Source organism: Meleagris gallopavo, chromosome 20 (genome assembly GCF_000146605.3).
Source record: "Meleagris gallopavo isolate NT-WF06-2002-E0010 breed Aviagen turkey brand Nicholas breeding stock chromosome 20, Turkey_5.1, whole genome shotgun sequence".
Lineage (NCBI taxonomy): Eukaryota > Metazoa > Chordata > Aves > Galliformes > Phasianidae > Meleagris > Meleagris gallopavo.
In genome coordinates this window covers 5718412-5736115 of record NC_015030.2, presented here as the reverse complement: position 1 = coordinate 5736115, position 17704 = coordinate 5718412, and the positions used below count along the sequence as shown (strand labels likewise).

General features: G+C 39.9%; 1 protein-coding gene across 2 annotated transcripts in view; it reads right to left on the bottom strand.

Annotated features, from left to right (window-relative positions):
• PRKCA (protein kinase C alpha) overlaps positions 1–17704 on the bottom strand; it is a 109488-nt gene that overhangs the window by 52872 nt on the left and 38912 nt on the right. For both annotated transcript variants that reach the window (XM_031556329.1, XM_031556330.1), the window contains exon 2: positions 13609–13691. The gene's annotated coding sequence lies outside the window, so the exon portion shown is untranslated. The remainder of the gene's footprint in view (positions 1–13608; positions 13692–17704) is intronic.

Sequence of the window (17704 nt, the reverse complement as noted above, 5' to 3'; positions counted from 1 at the left end):
AAATGTTTGCGATCTACCTACATCTCTTCAAACAAGTAGTGCTGATTCTTTAGAAAGAGCTTTTCCCCCAAACAAGCAGCAGGTAAAAATGGCACATCCCAGGTCCCTCTGGATTAAAGCACACCTGAAACTACAGCTCCCAGCCTGACAGTGATGTGCTGCTCAGCTGTGAGCCCTGGCACAGCTGTCTCAGAGGCTGCAGGAGGGAGCAGCCTCACTCCCCTGCATCCCTGCATCCCCACATCCCTGTTTCCCCATGCAGAGCAGCTCTGCTGCACAAAGCTGAGCCAGCAGCTCACAGGAATGCCTGCTGTCTGCTGAACTAAACCTCCTTTTTCTTTTCTCTGAGAGTCACTCAAATCTTTCCCTGAAAGCAAATTACATATCATTAATTTAAGAGAATTTAGTAAGAGTTTATTTTCAGCTTGCCCTGACACTGCACCAAGTAACTACATAAAAAACCCAACAGGATAACATCTTCATGTCTGTCTAATCAACGTCTGTGAATCAGTGGGTACTTTTTAATCAAAGCTCTCTCTGTTCAGCAAAGAAGTGCTGAATACACAGAGTGAAATAATGTCTGAAATAAGAACACGGAATGTTTCTTAACTGAGATTCTGTGCTTAAAAGAGCTCCACCCTGGAGAAGGATATATATGCATTGATAAAGATGTAAACTGCAGGCTGAAAAATGAACAATGAAAAGCTATGGAAGAAAAACACAAGAAAGTATTAATTATTGTATTGTTAAAGAAGCATTTCATGCTATATCTTTACCTACAGCTTTTATTGCTAAAACATATAATTATGTTCACGTAACTGGGTTGGTTATCCTGCCCACAGCGTTATGAAATAAACAATGCAGAATAAGCAGACGATCCAATAAAGTGGTAATTTATCCTGAGAACCATGGGTTAAAATGGCAACCTATTAAAAATGTGACTTCCGTTCAAAGAGGAGAGCATCTGTATGGAGCCGTTGAAGGCAGCAGGATTGTTAGAGAAGAAATCCAGCCAGGAACAAAGACCAAATGAGAGAGCCCATGGGAGATCTCACAGCTCATTGCTGCTTCCCAACGTAACGCATGTGCTGAGCCCAGCACGTGAGATGGGGCCAGGCAGGAGCCAGCCCATGGTTGGAAGCCTGGGGATACCCTGCTGGCATTCAGGCTGAGCTCCCTGTGGTCCATCTGGGAATCAGACAGAACAGCAATCAACCCAAGCACACACTGTGCGACAAAAACTAAACCAAAGCAACTCATATTGCTGTGAAGCCTTGGAAAAAGAAACTTTGCTGTGCATAAATGGGGTCCGTGTGAATAGGAAATCAGCATGCTGAGAGTGAGATACTCCCATTGTTGGGGCCTTCTGAAGCAAAGACATCTGCTTCCAGATCTCTGGGGTTTTGAATTATTTTTAAACTCTGAACAAAGAACACTTAGTACCACATACTTCCAGTTTCACAGCTGGGTTATTTTAAGCAGGCAAAAAACTCGTTGGAATATAACTTTCTTATTTTGAAATATTTTAGCTTGAAGTTATTAATCTACCCCTCGAGAATTCAGAACATCTTAGAACACTCGTTTTAAATATTCAGTATCTTTCAAAGCCACAATCTTCTCAGATGGCCTTAAAATGAACGCCTGAAATATCTCACTGTAATAACCCAAATGGAGCCCTTATTAAGGAAGAGATTCCATTTCTTCTTGATTAGAAAATTTTTCTCCCTATCTTCACTTCTCCGTCCTCGAGAAGGAAACTCTCTGTCCCTATAAACAGGTGGGGAAATAGCCAGGAGAGGAAGTGGTGGGATGAATTAATTGGTAGAACAGGGAATTAAGTCACAAGGACTGAGGTGCAGGATGGACAACACGTCCTGAGATGCCATGCACTGCTTTCTGATAAAATCAGTCTGAAATTGGAAAACACAAAGGCAGCAGTAAGAAGCTTGCAGAGAGCTCACCAAAAGCTGTGCTAATATGAAGGGTTGGCTTCTCCATTTGCTGCCTCATTACTGGCTGGCTGATAGTTTCTAGCTTCTTAAAGAATTCAGATTGAATTTCCTCATCTAGCTTTAGTAAATTTTCATCTTATGCACTGACAATTTTCCTCTCTATTGTGGGATGATGAATTTTGTAGCTAAATCTCAAACTTCAATTTGAAGCACTTAACAGATTCTCCATCAGCCCTCACTGAGTCACCCAAACTGCCAGCAAAAATTCCCATTTGTTCTCTCTGTAATTCTATGATATCATAAGCAAATAAAAGATTTGCTTTTCCACAGAATAATTCAATTTGTTTTAAAAGATGATTAAGTACCCGCTGAAGAAAATTGGGGAATACTTCTGTGTAGTCACAGCAACTCTGGATGCAACCACAGAGCATTTTGTGGATGCAGCAGGCTCAACCACAGCCAGGGCAGGGAAATATCCCATAGAAAACCTGACAGTGCAAGGAAGTGCAGTTCACAAGGAGCGCTGCCTTCAGCCATGCTGCTAAAGCACTTTTTTGCTTCAAGACCAATCACGTTTCAAGTCTGCTGGATAGCTGTTGACTATAAATGAAACTGCAGAATGAAGATACGGCTGTGCACGTCACTGCCTTTTCCATTTGCTTGTTTGTTGTTTTTTCACCTTGCTCTCCTGCATTAACCATCAACAGAACCAAAACAAATCCGTTCTCACTGTGTGCACCTGTCCCACGCTTCAAAGGAAGGCTGCAACGAACTTTGTTGGCCACTAAAAACAGAAAAATGAGCAGGGTGAAGTGGTTGTAGCTGAAGGAAGGGTGGCTGACTGCTCCAAACCACTGCCAGCTGGTTAATGGAGACACACTGGCACCACCATCTGCAGGGACAACTTCCAGCAAGACACAGAACACCATTTGTAGGGGAAACGGTGGGTTTGTATTAAAGATGACCTCTTGGTCAGGTGTGTAAAAAAAAGGGGAGAGTAAGGGCTTGAGAGAGTAAGAAAAGGATAAATTACTGTCTTGTAAGCATGATCAATTAACCACAGACATCAAAAGAACACTACAGTGAACCTAAGGAAAATACCACTCATCAACATCAAGTGAACAGCAGAATGAAAAATCACTTTCTTCATGGAAAGAGAGTGAATCAAGTTTGGCTACAGGAGGCATTACAGAAAGTGAACTAAACAACTTAGAGCAGAAAGACACACATCTTGATCTAATTTTAGTTATGCAGCCTGGCATTTTGTTCCATCTTTCTTCAAGAAGATACTGTCTCAAGAGATGACAAGTCATCCTGCAGGGACAGGACAGCCCAGTGAAATGCTTTGAAGAGCACTGAGGCCAGTCTGTCCAATTCCTTTTAATTGAACCAGACACAGACAGTGTATATTTTACTTTAATTAGGCTGCAGATAAAGAACATCACAACATACGGGATGCCAGTCAGGGATAAGTCATTAGACAGCAGAGTAAACTTGAAAATATGTGAGGCCAAAGAAGATGCTGCATAGATGAGAAGATGGGAGCAGCATCCTTTTCCATCAAAGGATCGGTCTCATGAGAAAGCAGGGAACAAGGGAGCTCTGCAGAAGGAGACAGAGAGACCTCTCATCAGTGTAGAAATGAGAGCACTTTGAGAAAAATGAAGTTACTGCAAAAGCAATGCTGGTTCTTTCTTTGCAGACGTAATACAATCAGGCATAGTAGTCTACCACAAACTAAAGTTACAGTCAAATATATTATTCAACCCATCCATTAAGGATATCTAATTATGGAACATCATTAGCAAAGACCTAATCTGATTTTTCCTTTATTTTTCTTTTTAATTCTAACCTATTAGTTTTCTCCCTTTATTGACAGACTTCACTTTTAAGTTGTTATCTTTGAAGTCAGAATAACATTAGCGGATTTATTTATAATTTTTTTTTAGCTGGCTGAACTTGCATGATTTTGCAGAACTGTTTCGACATCAGAGAACCCCAGTTTTAAGACTTTTTCCTCCTCTCCTTTTTTTGAAATTCTCATCTATGAAGTTTGCCTAACCTACTTGCAGCACTGAGCTTTTTGCACCCACACATCAGCACAACTGTAACGCTTTTTAAACGTACAGAGAGTATATCACTATTTATCATTAGGTACTTAATGTTTACGCACAAATTGACATGCAATTGCATAAGCAAAAGTCAGTGCAAACAGCATGCATCTTAGTGGATATTTTAAGCAGTGTGTAACACACACTCCTGGATTTGGTGTCATGATTTATCAGCCTAATTTTTATTTTCTAAGGCTCGGAGTGTCTTCTTGCAGCTCCTGCTGACTCCAATGGTGAATGCAAACATCACTGGGCACACACAGGGAACAGCATCTGTGTGCATACACCCCATCTGTGTGCATGAGGAATTTCACTTTAGAATAGTCCTCTTTAGAATAGGGAAGATTTTGCCAAGAGGTTTTTGTTCAGAAAATACCATTACCTCAGAGGTTTCCTCATCTGTGATATTCTGAGAAGACAGATAATCGATGTATTAAAAAGGTACTTTATTTTTAAATGCGGTCATTTTGAGCCTCTGCTGAAGGAAATGTTTAATTTTTGGAAGCCTGTATCGATTAAGATGTGTTGGTCTTTTATTGCAATGACAAACGACCCAAAGTCTTGAAGAGATCCCAACAGTATTGGCAGCACACACGGTAATGAACCTGAGGGAATGGGCTGTGCTCTGACAGGAGCAGAGGGATCAAAACAAAGTGCTGTTCAACACTAACAAGGAAAAAAAAAAAAGACACTTTTCTCTCATTCATTTTAGAAAATAAACTTTTATTATAGCAGTTATTTTGGGGCTATTATGTCATTATAGTGACTCAATTTAGGTGTACAGAGTAAGTCGTAGATCCGGTGCCCGTTTAGGTCTAAGTCCTGGTGCAGCACCATTCTCCTCATTTGACCTAAAGGCTTCATTACAGCAAAGCACAAAGCACTGGGAAACACTTTGATTTGATTTGAGCTGGTAAGATCAGTAAACAGCTGTACCTTCTCACATCAGAGCAAAGGATTAGTATGGAATGGTAGAATAGAACATTTTCTGCCCTTTCTATTGCATAATGTCCTTCCAGCAAATTAAAAAAAAAAAAAAGCGTGTATTTCTGTTTTGCTTAATTTTACCTCTGAGTGGCATGTTTCTAAATTGGGTGCATTAAATATAACGCCATTTGCGTTTGACTGAAGTCTTTCATATTATTTATTGCAAATCCCCTCTATGTGGGAATACTGAACAAAGTCTGTTGATTGCACAGCTCTTTTTGTCTTCGTGAATGGTCCAATCATGCTCTTGGCACACGAGGATACAAGTGACAGATGTTAAAACTGAGGGATTGTACATATCTCCTAACAGTTACAGGACTGTTTGAATTTCTACTGCTTCTTCTATTAAAGTGATTTCCTTTAGAGGGCAGAGCCCTCGAGGCTCCCAGCATGTCAGCAATGGCAGCCAGAAACGCACAGTCCATTACCACGTTCCATTTGCCCAAACCAAACCAGAGCTGCTGACTCGCTGCTGTTTACCCTCCATACTTTCCCAACTTCAAACCTTCCATATTCAAAGCTTCCACCTTTTCTTGGTTAATTCTTATTTCCTCTTTTATATTAATTAGCATTCATACGTGTAGAAGTGTTCTTTTGTAATGAAGAAGTACTGAAAATTGTACTTTACTACTGACTTCATTTAATCTCAAGACTGAGAACAAAGTCAACAGGATAACATGAACAAACTTTGAAGACTACTACCTACAGTCCCTATTATTAAAATTCTTACTTTAATTAAGTAAAAACCTTTCTACTATTTTTGAATACATTAACACGTAGTGAGGAATGGGATTTTGGGCTTCCAGACCAAACAATAGAACATGACTCATTGATTGTAAGTAGGTCAATCTGTAGGTACTAATACAGACCTTGAAAAATAAAATTGGATTTGAATTAAGGAAGGATTTAATACAGCTATTTATAAGGCAAACAGCCAGGTCTTCTTCCAGTTCTGTGCTAGGACTGTGGGGTTCAGATTGCCATCATTTACTCTTCATTCTATTCATCCTCCAGTACTGACCACAATTACCAGGTTTCAAAAAACTCCAGGTTTTGTGGGGTTACTGCTTTTTTTTTCTTGAGAAGCAGAAACAAAAGTAGCCAAAGCTTTGCATATGCTTTTTATAACTATTTTTATAGAGGCTTTTATCTACTTTCTGATCCATTCTTTGCTGGTCTGATGCTACAGTTGCCATAGAAACAGACCTGAAAGTAGCTTTGTTACAGATTACAACGGTTTTCCCAACACAGAGAAATTTCTTTCATGCCTTAGTTCAGCAAGTACCCTCTCGTGGGGACAAAAAGAGGAAAGAAAAACTCAGTCTCTGACCTTTGTACCTATTAAGTTGTCATTAGCAGAACGTATTATACGCTTTTGCCTTTACTTTGTGAGCTCAGCCTGCGATCTATGGTGCTCTAAGGATTAAGTTTCATTAATCACATGGGTCACACCAATGTTTATCTGCAAGGGAGTAGCTGAAATCAAATTATGGAAGGGACTGTGATTGGCAGAACAGCTTCAGTGGAAGGGGAAGAATGATGTCCTTCAGTGCAGGTAACATGCTGTCGGCCTAAACCCTGCTGCCATCAACTCTCACCGGGTTGTTACAGAAATCTGACCAATTATAAACATGAGAAAGTATTTCCCAACAGCAATGCCATGGAATACATGTTCCCTGCTATCACTGCCTGTTTCAAAGGCACTCTGATCTCTTCCAAAACCTAAAGAAAATCTGTGAACTGCTTGGATGTTACCTTGGTAATGGACAGCTGAAATGAAGAGGAAGCAAACCAGATGACAAGAGCACAAGAACCAAATGGAATGTGTTTATGTGAAGCCCCTCAAAGGCTCTGCCATGGCTGGACCAACACACAGAGCTCAGCCAGGAGGATCCCCTCCTGCTAGGCAGGGTCCCTCCCCAGCTCCTTTCACCCTTCCCCTCCTCTCTTCCCTCTGCTCCATGGGCAAACCCCAAGGATGAAATAACCTCCTTTCTCCTACAAGTGCTTCTTCTTCCCCCAACCCAGAGTTTGATTTATACTCAGAAACAAAACTCCTGTCAGTTAACTCAGTAATTAGAAGCACATTTCTCCCAGCAGCCCAAGGAAACAGCTACCAACAATTTACAAAGATAGGTATGCTCCCTGGTGACACATCCCAGAATTATTTGTGGCATATGGGACCTACAGAGCTTTACAAAAGTAACCCACTCGTTTTAGTCCAAATTAAGATTTCATCTAATTTTGGTGCAAGAACTGCCACCTCACAAACAGACACTGCTAAAAGTGTTTTGCATTCTGCAAAATCTCCGTGCCCGTGTGCCACCCCTCCAGCTGATAAGTTCAGGATGCCATAATCAGACTTCTTTCTAACACATGATTGTGGAGGTGGAACCCAATAGAGATGCCTGCATTACATTTTACATGCCTTCTCATGTAAGAAAAAAACGATCAGTAAATCTTAAGCTTTCTTCCCCCTCTGCATCCCAGTATCACATAGTTCTATTTACTCACAGCTTAAAGATTGACACAACAAACTTTTGGAAATGGTAACTATAAGATGACAAAGGAATAACTATATTAAACTTAATCCGGACAACTTTAACAATATGGGCTCTTGGAATAACGTCAGCTTCATCGTTGGGAATTAGAAGTTCTGACTGTACACCACTGCCCAGCAGATTGCTTCATCAGCTGTACTTACTGCCATTAAAACTGCAGCCCTATCAACAAGGTTTCTTTTTACTACTGGGAATAACTTCGCTGAGAGTTCTCCTTCTATAATATCACTGCCTAATAATTGTTCTCAGATGCTTACTTCTTATGAAAATTGCTGATATTTTTAGGTCCATCATTTATACAAATTTCCTATCTCTCAGCAGTACTCTCTTTGGTTATTAACTCTTCTGAGGATCATCTGTGTTATACTGAATATCGCACTGCACCTGTGCAGGGCCTCAGCCGTGAGCTCTGTGAACTGACGGGTTGGGATGGAAGCCCCAGTGAACGGGGCTCAGCTGGGATGGGAGGTCACCCTCCATGAAAAGGAAGCAAAAGATTTGTGCTGTTCTTTTCAAGAGCTCTTTTCTCTTTTGAGAAAGTCAACCCAAGGGCTATCTTGGCAGAGCAGAAGGAAGGGTTTGTAAGCAGGCAAGGTTTGTGAACCCATTCGTGGTGCAGCCCCAGTGCAGGCTGAGCACATGCAGGCTATTCACACAATGCACACAGCGTCTTTCTTCAGATGTTTCTCTTTCAGCTATTAAAAGTCTTACCTCAGGGCTGGTCCTGCTTGAACTAAAATTTCAATCAGTGTACTCAAAGATCTGCATGTCAAAATCATCATTAAATGATTAAAAATCACATTTTTGATAGGCAAGTCTTCCCCATAGTTAATTTTTTTGGCTTTCAGGTCAAAACCATAACTAATACCCTCACGGCACACTCATTTCTCTATAAAGTACTTCCAAAACTCTGCAGAGATTCACAATTCAGAGCACTCACAAGAAACCAAGCATTTGGTCTTGTAATAAAAGTATTCTTTTTGTACCATAACATTTTAAACTACTTGCTGCATTGAGTGTAATGTTGTTTTTTTTTTGTCCCTAGGACTGGCTTTGTAGGAAAAGGGGGTAGAATATTATAAAGAATACCATTTTGACAAAAGTTATGCTTGCACTGTAATTGCCTTTAGGAGTATATTTTTGTTATTCTGGCAGGCAGGAAACTTTGCTATTTGCCAGACTCGCCTGCCTTTGTGTATCTTCTGTGATGAAGTGAGCAGATTTTTATTTTAATTACCAAGAAAATATTTCTGGTATAGGATTGCCTATCACCCAAAACTCAGATCAGTGAGAACAAAAATCTTCTTGTTGATAATATTAACCAGTGATGTGTGTTTGCTGCTTGTGTCCCTCACGATGCCCAACAACCAAATGGTTAAAGGCAAAGCACTTTTCATTATCCCTGGGAGAAGGGCTGCAGAGCTTTCTGATTAAAATCCCTTTTCAACTGGGTTCTTGGGTAAGTCTTAATGCTGAGCTTCCAGCTGCTTTTTTGTTGTTGTTCTGTTTTGTTCTGTTTTGAATTCCCAGTAAAGACCAGTAAAGCAACCATCTTCTTTCACTCTGAAATCTGGAAGTATTTCCAAAAGATCCCAAAATCCAACCCTGGAAATATTCTGAAACCAGCCTCCTAGCATGAACATGTATGCATGCTTCCTGCAGATATAAAAGACACATATAAAGCCAGCAAAGCCAACCAGGAGGTGCCAGGAGCACTGTTCCAAGCCCAGTGCCAAACTCCAGCCCATATGATCCCTGTTTAGAACTCAACAGTCATGGAAAGCAGTCAAAGACCCTTAGCATTTCCATTCCTTTCTAAATTCCTCTCCAGTACAGCTGCAGAATTCTATACAATGCATCTCACTAAAAATCAGAACAATCCCTTGTAACTTATCCTTCCACAACACTCATCAGCTCTGTGCCGTTGTGCCCACACGGTGCTCCAGCAGGAGGCTGGCTCATGTTGTCCTGCTGGCACCATCACCATCAGCTCTCACTGCTTCTTTCCCTCCTCAAGAATTATTTTTCTCATTTCACTGAATTGTCCAAGCCTCTATGGAAAATATTCAGCTACTGCAGCATCCCATGCAACCTCAGTGCAAATTTAGAATGCTTATATACTTAATATATACTTAATACAATAAAACTCCCAAATAATTTCAATATCAAGAGGCTTATCCACTTTCCCATATATGTCACCTTCAGCAGACACAAGGTCAGCCACCCCAGCAAATGAAATGGGATGGCTTTGCTGTTTCATTTTGTGTAATCAAAATCTTATCAATTCATTCTATTCTGAGTGCTTAAATATTAAGAATTCACTGTAATTCTGAGTAGGAAAATCAGATTTAATCTCCCTTGACCATACAGTTGTTTGCCTCCCTACCCCCTTTTTTTTTACTTTTCAATTTCTATTTATTTATTTATTTTGGTTATAAACCTTCCAAGTCTGAAAGGAGAACAGTGCCTATGCAGAGATTGTGATGTCTGAGTCCTTGTGCAATCCACGTTGTTTTAAAGGCTCGTTTAAAAAGTTAATCATAGAATCACAGAATCATAGAATGGCAGGGGGTTGGAAGGGATCCCAAGGATCATCGAGTTCCAACCCACTGCCACGGGCAGGGCCACCAACCTCCAGATCTGGTACTAGAGCAGGCTGCCCAGGGCTCCATCCAACGTGCTCTTGAACACCTCCAGGGAGTGGGGTTCAATCTATTTCAACAATATTTTAAAGAGTTAGCGTACTAAAGAAACGCAGTGATTTTGGATTGCCTGAATTCTTGTTGTTTCAACTGAACCACAGTTTTGTTCCCCACACACCATCATTTCAGCAGCAGCCATCGAGGTGACCACTTTATTGACCATTAATATTTCGTTTTGGCACAAAACCAGATCTTGCAACCCCACGTTTCAACCTGGATAAAGCAGAAAAGAGGGTGATTTTAGGCTTCCCTCTCTCCTGCATGCCTCTTTGTTAAGGCATTCAAAAGTAATAATAAAAAAAATAATAAATAATAGATAAATAATAAAAAATAACTTATTTTCTCTGTTACAGCAGTGGAGTACTGCAGCAAATAATAATGTTACACAAGGAGCCAATATTTGTACACCACTATTGTCAGTGTGATGCAGGTCACTGGACTTCTATACAGCCACACAGTCAAAGTTTACTACAAAACATGCAGCTATATGGTGTGTAAGAAGGGCTAGGAAATAAGAAAAGGTTGGCGAAGGTGTAAAAACCCTTTTTGTTTTCTGACTTGCCTGATATAAAACTAAGTTCTGTTGCAGCTGTTCAGTCCATTTAGGGAAATGCTTCCTCTCCTCGCAGGGCACTGCAGCAGCCACAGAACTGCTCACAGTCCCTCTGCAATTGGAAATCGCTTGGCACATGATTTATTCTGAAAGCATTCTAATGCTCTCATTCAAAAACACATTATTTTCAAGATCTTGTCCTTCAACCACACAAACCCTTCCATGGAAGCCAGAAAGATGACTAGAAAAACTAAGGGTTTCCCCTCTTTGGAGTCTCCCTAAGTGACTAATGAACTTTGCTGCTCAGAAGCCCTCATCATCCCCCGAGGCATGCAGTGTGAATGCCATACAACCTCGCCTCGAGACAAACCTATAAATAAATGCTTGCCATCGTGTCCTAGATACCCAGACCTCAGCGGGATGTGTGGAAACACACCTGCAAGCACTGCCTCCTTTGGCTGCAAAAAGCACTTTTGTATCACAGTGGGAAATGTTCCATACGTTGACATTCTGCGGCCCCTGGTTGAGAGGTGTCTCTGTGGCTGCCAGACTTCAGATTCTCTTTATCAAGTGAAATAAATGCTACTGATAATTATTCCAGTGAAGCGTTTGTGAGAATTGTTTGATTTATGTGAGCAGTGCCGTGCATGACAGTTTATAACTGTTACTGGAAGCAGAACAATACTCCCTTGGAAGTGCAGAGCATATTCCAAGCAGTTCGTTAGCAGCCCACACTGCCCTTTGATCCTGACCTGCTGGCTCCTTGCTGCTCTTACTAGGAACATCACACAGAGTTTTGTGACACAAAAACTCATAATAAATGTCTATCACTTGAGAAAGCTTAAGAAAATAACCCCACACATTTCCAAAGAGATGTCTTATTGCAAAAAATTGGAAATTTCCTCACCTGAGCAAAATATAGGAAGATATTTTTAGCAGTGATATTTAGAGCATTGTGGAGCTTCTTCCACTGTAAGCTATTGCCAAAGTAGTAATAATAAAAGCTATGAAGAAATACATGATGTCTTAAAAATATATATGCATTTGGAACTCCTAAACAAAGATCCTGTGGTAATCACTTCAACATTTCACCATTTATTTTCAACATTTCAATTTAGCATATCTATTTTGTGACATCATACTCCGAAGTTTAAGATGTGCTTGCGGACCTGTCATTAAGAGTAGAACAGTCAAACAAGCAGCATCTTTCACTTACACAAAAGAAACAGTCTGTAGTGCAAACATGGAGTGCTTCACTGCTCATCTACCACGTATGAAGGAGTCGGGACTGAAGTTATTCCTCTAACTTCATAAATTGAATATAATAAATGCTGAGAGCTGAGCAACAACAGATAAAAAAATGGCTCACAGAAATTGTCCAACCTTAACTGCCAGCCTGACCCATTGCTCTAATTGTCACACTGCTGTGAAGTTAGTGCACACATCTGCTTTTGAAGGAGGCAGTATCTCCAGGTTACACCATCTGGGAGCAAATTGATGAGTGGGGTCAGGAGTCTCTGAGAGTGGAAAGAAGGCAGGGGAAAGTGACAAAGAGAAGAAGTGGGTGTTGAGGGCAGCAGTGTTTTTGCCAGCAACCTCAGTCTGCTGCCACAAAGATAAGCACATCTTATGTGCCTAAATTTACATTATGTGAAATGTTTAACAAACAAGCTGTCTTTAAAATACTTTTCAGTTTTAGACTGAAACTTTAGCTACTGTACTTAAGCCCAGCTAAAAATAAGAAAACTTTCCAAAACCCCTTGCAGCTTCTGCTCATTATTCACTGATCTCATGTCTAGCATATTAAAACCATTCATGAGAAGCTCATTAAAACTTAGTAAGAAAAGTCTTCTGGTGTGTTTCATCAGAGGAGATAATAGCCTACAATCTAGAGCATGAATACGTTACAAGAGACAAAACAGAGCCATTTAGACAAAGAACACTTGGAATGCATTGTTCCCATAAGCAGATGTTAAATTACTTCACTGTAAAGTGGAATTTAGAAATCCCAAATAAATGTTATTTTTATGTGAACAAACAGTTTATTATTTCACTAGGGTGACACAAAATTCTTGTAGATATGTCTCAGCATATAGGCAGATGTGTTGAAAGTTTGATTGTTGACCAGAAATGCTGCTTGTATGTGCACGTATTGACAGGGCAAGATGGAACGGGCATATCCTGACGGGTGTGCCAGCTCAAGCATGAATATAATAATATAAGTTCCAGATAACCTATCTCAGATAAGCCTGCTGGCTCGAGATTAGGTTGGATCATCATCTATCTCATCCATGGCATGTACTTAGAGCTGCAGATCCTTGTGGGTACAGAGGACGAGGAGCAGAGTCAACTTTGAAGTTATACCTTGAGATATGTTGGGTACACAAACAAGCTCAGAAAAACCCTCAGCCTTTCATGGGTGTTGTTAGTATCAAATGCTTACAAAACAAAGCAAACAAAATAAAACGCTGACTTCATGCTTCATGCTTGGGTAAACACCTCAGGGTTGTCACATTCTGAGGAATACTGATCTTGGTCATACATTCATCCATTGTTAACTTTGTTTAAAAAAAAAAAACAGCTCTCTAAAGTCCATAAATCTTCAATATTCACTTCAGAATGAGGACTATAAACATCAACCATTTAGAACCTATTGATGTTGTTTGTCATATCTTCTCACAGTTGAATGCCACAACATAAGAATACTTAGAAGAACGACATATCAAATGGCAATGTACTCACATCAGTGTCAGGTCCCTTGTCAGCTCCAGGACAAGAGAAGGTAACGAACTCATGGCATCTCTTATGAACCACAAAACAGCAAACTGGTAAGAAAATGGAAAACAACAGTTACAGAGGCATGCATTTAATTTCCTTTTGTTGATACAAATGTAGTTATGCAGGAAATAAGGTGACACTTAGAGGCAAACATCTCACCTGTAAGTCATTCAAAGAAAGTAGAGCCTAATGCTAGACACAGACACATAAGAAAGGCAGATGTCAAGTAAACTATGCAGCTACTGGGGAAATAAACACATTTAAAAATCAAAAGACAATTTTTCAATGATTAAGACATCCCATAGTGTGAAAATCGCATTTCCTGAACCCAAACCATGTTGTAGCTGGAACGGTCACTCTGTGTTCAGGCAAGAACAGGAGCCATAAATGAGGTATGTTAAACTGGAAGGAAAGCCAGCCTTGGGCATGGGATCTGTTCCCCTGCATGCCTTGATGAAGATGTCTAAGAAAACCCAGTGTCTCTGCTAGTTAATTATGTCTGTGAGAAACCAATGCTCTAAGTGAAGAGTCTTGTGGAGAACAAAGTGTTCTCATATCACAGAGTGGCAGGAGATAACGGGAAAAGAAAATTAGCTTCTGCTTACAGAATGAGTCCCATTTACAGAATGAGTCCCATTTAGAAATTTATGAATGATCTGAAAGAACTTTTTTCATATAAGGAAAGCTTATTCTAATCTAATTATATAATGTGACAGAACCTATAGGCTGTCACACAGCAGAAGTCATACATATACAAAACCAGATATGAACAATTTGCTTGAGCGAGCTTTGTTTCACTAACAGGCATTGTAGCTTTTCACCCTTACAGAGATTCTGTTTTCATTTTAAGCTTCATTCTGGTATGTCATCATCAGTCCACATTTCAGCAGAACTGAAAAATCTAGAGTTAAGACTTGGAACATCTTGATGCAAACACTGCGCTATCAGGTGGTTTTGCAATGAGTCAGAAGATTATAATAAAAAGTCCAAAGTAATACACAATTTCTTTACAGATAATACACTGTGTTACCTGAGCATTTCAGATGTTTCCAGTAAATAATGTACAACATCGTAAAGGAGAGTTTTAAAAATATCTAACGGATTTTTTAGACTTAGAATTGCAAGCAGTGCATTTCCACCTTCGCTGGAAACCAAGTTACAGCCTCACAGGTTTTCAAGACAGCTGATTTTCTGTGGAATCTCACTTTTCTTTCCCATTCATAATGTGCATGAAGTTCTTTCACCCAACGAAGAGAACTGAGAAAGATGCTGTCAGGTGCATTTGGTGTCACTGCAGTGCATAACCCCTCGTGCCACCACAATGCCATCCCAGCCTCTGTGCGACCTTCAGTCCATCAGCTGGCTCGAAAGAAGTCTAATCACCCTCACATTTTTCTTCAGCTATTTCTCAGCAGTGGCCCATGCAGCAATCGTCTCCAACTGTTCTATTTCTGACATGGCATATGTTTATTCTTTGGACAAATGGTGCAAAATGGGCTTTGCTCCCCTGATTCCATCTAAGCTGACTTCACAAGAGCCACAGTTCTGGCTCCATGCTCGCTGCCCACTTGCTAGTCTACTTTGTTAATCAATCTATATCCAATGAATCCTACAATTATCATTTTGATAGTTTGTTTCTACCAAATGAAAGACCACTAAGTGGCAATTACTATTAATATTACTTGCAGCTGAAAAACGTTTCACTTCCAAATTATACTTTTGGTTCCAAACTTTCCACTCTTGAAGACAATAGCCTGATTTGTGTTTGCAGGAATAAATCACATGAAGAAAAATAATCCTGTTACATCCTTCAGAAAATAAAAATGTTCAATAATTTCTTCTGTGAGCAGTCATCATATATTTGGAAAAAATACAAGATCATCTTTGCAAAGGAATGGAAAAATATCTCTGGAAGGGTTGCAGAACTGAGCTGCACTACTGATGTTTTCTTACAAGCTGAGATCTTAGGCTGGCGAGCCCAGCTCTGCCTTTACTCAGGAACAGAGGCAGTGTTGTCATTGTTTTTAATACTGATATGTGATAAGTGTTAAGACACGTAGGAGAAACACTGACACTCACTGCTACCACCCCATCCTATGGCTCTGAACTGCAGCCTCTGGCTTCCACAAAAACTCTGCCAATCACATCATAATGAAAACTCCAATTCAGCTGCCAACATAGGCAAGCCATACAGCATTTGTCCTACTGGACTTCAAACTACACTCCAAACACAATCACTAACTAAAGCTTCATACAGAAGAAGAGCTTTCTAACCCTCCCTGTTCACTCTGCTAATGGTTCGGCGCTCACACCTCACCACCAAAAGTCTCCATTCCTTCTCCTGCACTTCCTATTTGTTCATGCTGTGTGTTACCCTTCTCCTCAGAGCTCAGTTATTTAGTAAGCAGCTCAAAAGTATGACTACTGTCTCATGTTTTGAGAATATTCAAATGAAAAGCGCATACTTTGACATAAATAAAGGGATAAGCAGGTTTTGGTGAATGATAAATTCAATGGCAAATGAACAACACTGGGCTAAGATCCCTCGTTAGCAGGAATCATACATAAAATCCCATGTCTAAATTTTCATTTTTCCAATTCAGTCAATAGAACATATTTTAGTAACTTTGAAGTTTTATTTTCAATAAGCAATGCATAGCTTGAGATTTCCTAATAAAAAAAAATCACAGATAAGTGAAAACTAAATATTACCTGCTTAAAATACCACAACATTTTTAGTAATAAAGCTGAGAAGTAACCTTTCAGTCGTTACTTGTTTTGGAAAGCTGTTAATAGCTTCACTTCGCTTACTGCCACTGCTAAGAACTCACATTATGTTCATCACTTTCTCCTAATGATAGCTCTATTACACCGCTTTGCAGAGGCTGCCAGGAAATTTGTTGCTTTACATTTTAACAAGAGTATAAGCAGGAAAGAGCTGGCACACATTAGTTGCTGGAAAGCAAGCAGTATCTCCAGGCTGACTGGTTAAACAGCAAGGAGCACTCTGCACCTTCTCCAAACACAAGCAGACGATGCACTGTGCAGTTTGGGGATTTATGATGTATGACCGAGGGCAATTGTTCCATCCAGTACTTTTCTTCTAGTTCACAGTGCTGAGAAAAATGTGTCATTATTAAATATATATATTTATAATCAGTCTCTTATAGTTACAAGACAATGCCATAAATTTCAAGCTGTTTTCTAAATTATCTGACGTGTGAAGGTTATCAGTATGATACATGATGGGAGCTATCTGCTAAAAAATGCTGTTACTCGTAGCTTTTATATGTGACACAGACTGGTGAGACAGAAATGAAATATTACAGTAATAAATAACAGAAGCAATCTTCTCTATTAGATGATCTACAAAGGAGAAAAGCTCTCGCTGAGCCCCAGTCACCCACGCGACATTTAGCCCTGTGTCTGGAGAGCTGTACAGACACGAGCATTCCCAAGAACTGGGGGTAAATGTATTGAGGCAGAAGTCATGCATGTTACATGCTTGGAATTAGAAAGATCCAACAGATATTTAAAACCACACTTCTACTCCCATTTTTGAGAGAACAACCCCCTAATGGGCTAGATGAGATTTCCCAATAGAAGTGGTCCTCTCTGCTACGGCCCTGATTTATTTCAGTGAAATAAATGAAGCTGCATGGAGAGCACACATGAAAAAAAAACCAACAACCTTTCTATGCAAGTTTATTTAAAAAACACCATGACAGCAAGCATTTCTAAGTAAGTCCAACCGATCGGCCAGAGAAACCAGTGAGCTTTGTCAATCTTTGACTTATTTCTGCCACAGTCCAGATTATTTTCCCAACTCGAATTATATTTTTTCAAATCTTAAGTAGCATAAAAATCCTCTATTAACTTTCGAAATGAACTTTAAAGCTTTGTCTCCACTACTACAACAATTATTTGCCTGACCTCAACAGCTATACGTATGCTTGCCTACATAATTTGTTTCTAGGGCTGAATATTGATTCTCTCAAAGGTAATGGAAGAAGAGGTCCGATCAGCAGCAACAGGGAAATTACTCTGTGCAACAATATTT